Source organism: Aptenodytes forsteri, unplaced genomic scaffold (assembly GCF_000699145.1).
Source record: "Aptenodytes forsteri isolate BGI_AS27 unplaced genomic scaffold, ASM69914v1 Scaffold34, whole genome shotgun sequence".
Lineage (NCBI taxonomy): Eukaryota > Metazoa > Chordata > Aves > Sphenisciformes > Spheniscidae > Aptenodytes > Aptenodytes forsteri.
This window is the reverse complement of record NW_008795038.1, coordinates 310,341-314,872: the sequence shown is the minus strand read 5'-3', so window position 1 is coordinate 314,872 and position 4,532 is coordinate 310,341.

Below are 4,532 nucleotides of genomic sequence, written 5' to 3'. Positions count from 1 at the left end.
GTGTGTGTGTGTGAGTGTGTGTGTGTGCGGTTTTGCAAGCCAGCGGCAGCCCCGGGGGGGGCCGGGCCCAGGCGGTGCCCATGGGCGGGGGGCCGCTCCCGGAGCAGTGACTACACCAGGCTGAAAAGTTTAAAAAAATATTTATTGATATGCTAAAAAAGAGCAGTGGAAAAGTTATACAAAAAAACCCGCCCGACGTAACCATCTCCTAATGTTTTCCTGCAAATAAATTAAAAGCAGCCTAGAGGTTGTGGGTCTACACTAGCGTTAGTGTCCGGAAGCACTAGAAAACACACCGCACACAACGTGAGGTGCCGGGAGGGCAACCGGAGGCCCCGGGGGGAGCGGTGAGCGTGGCCCCGCAGCCCCGTGTCGGCTGGGCGCCTGTCCTGCTCAACAAAGCCCTTAAGCTTTCCCAGGGTAATAACATCTCCAACTTTTGTTCTCTGAAAATAAAAGCAAACAAACAGCTGTAGTTTAAAGCAATTATAAGTGTCATACAGGAACGATTTGGCTCTCTCTTTAATTAAAACATACAAATCAGACCAGTGACTGGCACAAGTTACAAGAACAATTGTTTGTTTTCACCCATCCCTCAATTGCTTTCAGTAAAAACCTTCTCTCTGGCTCTGGAGCCCTTCACACCCAGCTTAGAAACTCAATGCAAACTGAACCCCCTCCATCCCCATCCCTCCACGAACTCCAGTTTTTTTGGTACAAAATATATATATAAAAATAGACTAAGATTCTAGGGAAGATGGCTGAATTGGCCACCTCTTCCAGTCCAATGGAAAACAACAAGTATGCTTAACCAGATTATGCCTGGAGAAAATATCCATTCAATATACAAATACTGCAGGACTTTCCACATCGGAAACCCCTTAGAAAATGACAAGTGACAAACCTTTAATTGGCTGTTTGACACACGGCTGAACACTCCAACCCATAGCAGCAAACTTAAAAAAAAAAAAGGCAAAAAAAAAAAAAAAGCTAGACCTTCAATACTAATGGTACTGACTGGTAAACAGGGTCTGCACCGGCTTTCAACCCCTGTCCACAAAAGATTACAGTAAATCACTCGCATAATGTGCCTTTGAGAGGCAAGCTCCAACAGGAACCGTTTGCTCAGACACCCCAGCACTGCTGGGAGAGCCGAGATCCTGAAACACGAGGTTGGGAAGGGGCTGGGGAAGGAGCGCAGGCGGAGACAAAAGTCAGAAAATTTTCTGGATTATCATTTTCACCATCCTTAGACCTTTGGAATCGAACCAGCTGGTGAGCAAAAGGCACAATAGCAAGTGGTGACAGCAGAGTCCTGCCGCTACCGGGAAGGAACATGCCTGGGAAGGGTGGGTGATGGAAAAAAGCCGCTCGCTGTCAGGATACGCGCTCCTCTGGGTGCGAGCCTGGGCCCAGCGAGCCTCGCCTGGCCAGGAGGCAGGAGCAAGCCACTGCATGGAGAAACTCGTTTGAGCTTTGATGGGGGCTCTGGAGGGAGCAGCCATCCCAGAGCCGGCGTGCAGTGAGCACAGCACCCACTGTCGCGGTTCATCTCCTGTACCCTCTGTGGATGCTTGGTGCCCGACCCCTTCTCGGAGCATCCTCAGATGCTTTTTCCCCCTGGGGGACACCAGCCCCCACATCCTATTGCTGTAGGCGAGAGCATCCCTGCCGGGCTGGCTTCCCCTCGGTGGGCATCCCTCAGCACTGCGGCAGGGCTCCACGCAACGGCTGGGTGTCCTGCTGGGGTCCAGGGCACCTCTCCCCATTGGTGTCACGGCTGTCCCCAGGACCCTGTGACCACCCTGCTTTGCATAGGCACAAACCTGTCGTGGGACCGGTGTCGCAGACAAGGCTGAGATAAGGACAGTCCGAAAGGCACATTCTCATTCGGTTTGGATTTGCAAAGGCCAAGTAGCAAACATTTGGTGCGTGGGGAAGAGCGTTACCCCTGTGCTCGCAGATTCCTTGATTCTTCTCCCAAAACGCTCATATCCCCAGCACAAAAGCACACCCAGCAGAGACCCTGCCTGGAACATTCATTTCTGCTGACACAGGCTAGCGTTTTCTTGGACTGTTCAAAGCAACGGTAGCTCGTTTGGCAAAATTAAAGACTAGAAGGTAAACAGCACAGACTGTGACATTTTGGCATTGTAGAGCTCGATGGAAACTCTGTCCTTGGGAACCTCCTCCACGGACAACGTTCCGTCCTCTCCCCTTGGCCCTTTGCCTGGCAGAATAACGTGCAGCGTGCTGCTGGGCCGGGCGACCAGCAGCAGAGCAGAGCTGCACCATTCCTCTGCAAACCCCCTGCCCCAGGCTGCCCAACGCCGTGGTGAGATGACATTCAAGGCTGCCTGGCTGCAACGGGGCAGAACTGGAGCTGGCTGAGAAGCCTGCACAGGTCCTGCTGCAAGGCATTGATATGCCTCCACCCATCTTGACTCACGTGGGATGCCGTGCTCAGCTCCATAACGCAACAAACTCAAAGCCATGACCCACAGGACAGCTGGGGATTAAATACAAAAGCTAAGAGAGCATCTCTGGAGCACAGGAGTCTGCCCTGGCAGAGGCTGCAGCTGCCGCTCGGGGAACAACCATCCATCCCTTGAACAACCGGGCAGCACGTGCAGCCAGCACTGGCTTTTCGTGTCACCTGAGAATTGCACTGCCGCCAGCCAGCAGCAGCAAATGCGACTGCAGTGGGCTGATGCATCGGGGAGGGGGGGTGTCAGAAGTACCTGTACCCCCAGTTTGGTCCATTTACCTCTGCACTCCTGTGTGTGATGACACTGAGTGCCCCTGCCTGTGGCAAAGATGCCCGTCCTGGTGCCAGGTCAGTCACCTAGCAAGCGGTGACCCCCGAAGCAGTGCCTGTTCACGCACACACCAAGCAGCCGCCCCAGAGACGCTGGCAGGACAGCCCTTCAGAGGCACCTCCTAACCACGCACCAAGACCTGGCAGACTGCAGGCTTTTTATCTCCTCTGAGAAAGGAGTTCAGCATTAACAGAACTAAAATGACCTCGAATGCTACTAAACTCTGCCTGAACTACTGCTGCTAATTTTGGCTTGTAAGAGTAATCTATAGTAGGGAAAAAGACCTCTGTAAAAAAGCCATTATTGGTTGCAATTACAAGCCAAAATGAACACCCCGGCTGCTGGCACAGGATGGCAAGATGAAGGTGAGTGGCTGCTGCAGGCCCTCCGGCTCCTCAGGGAACGGTGGCATGAGGCACCTGCTGCTGCTGCCTGGCCCTGCCGCTTCTCCCTCTCTTCTCCTTCCCTTTCCCACCGCTCCAGACCACCCATGCAGGTGTTGTCCTCGACCAGCTTCTGAGCCCTCCGGCTGGAGAAAAACGTGGGTGATCAGCGCAAGTCAAACCCAGCGAGCATCCAAGGCTGGGTCCGGCCGGGTTCCCAGCAGGAAGGGCTCACTCACCCCTGGCTCTGCCCGGGCGCTGCTTTTTGGCTGAACTGCAGCACCGACCTCGCAGGCACCTGGCAGTCCCAGTACCAACCTACCTGCCGCTGGAAGGGTTCGCATGTTCTGCAAGACTTAAAAAATATTCCCCAGCTCGGTCCCTATGAGTGCCTGGAAACTGCTGAACGGGAGGGGGAGACACTGGCAATGCTGGGATGAGGCAGAGGAGTGGCGCTGGGGCTCCGTGGGCTGCACAGCAATTCGGGCTTCGCTTTCCTCTGAAAGTCAAGTCACTGCAAAGAAGCCAGTGGCTCTCGCTGGCTCCCAAGGCAGGACCCTCCCCAGGCGGCAAGGAGATGCCCACTGCCAGCCGCCCCTTGCTTTGAAAGAGGCACCTTTGACGCCCGTATCGTCAGTGGCATCCAGGATTCAGTCTTCCCTCAACTGGGTTTGTTCCCCTCCCTCAAAAAAAAAAGGATTTTTTCTTAATAAAAAATGTAAACAATATTTCCCTATCAGCTGGAAACCACAACAGAAACGTCGTGGACTTCACCATCATTGGAAGTGACTTTGCCCAGGGGGGTGGCTGGGCTGAGTGTACCCTGAAAAACCCCCATGTACAGCCGCTCCCCAGCAGCCCCCAAGGGCTGGGAGCAGCGGCTGTCTCATTTGGATTGACTTGTGACTCCCCACGGCTCACAGACAGATTCACAGGGAGCCCAGAGGAAAGAAAAGGATCTCCTTTTCCTCTCCCGAGTATAAGCCTGGCCCATCGCATCTCCATACCCTCTCCCTGCTGCCAGAGAGCTGCAGACCTTGTCATCTGCTGTTTCAAGCTGTAAAGCAAAGAAACCCGTGTACAGTGAAGCCTGGCTCAAAACTTGCCAGCCTGTCACCCCCGGCAGCACCAGTGCCCCTGCTCCCGGAGAACGGCATCAGCCACCTCCGCTTGGGGCACTCCTCCGGAGAGGATAGAGAGAAGCTGGGAGGGATCCATCGACCTGCTGGCAGTTCTGAGCAGGTTTCACCGTGTCTTTCTCAAGCTTCTCTGGACACAAGTCCCAGCAGGTCTCACGAGGTCTCCGCGTTCACTTGAAGAAAGAAAAACC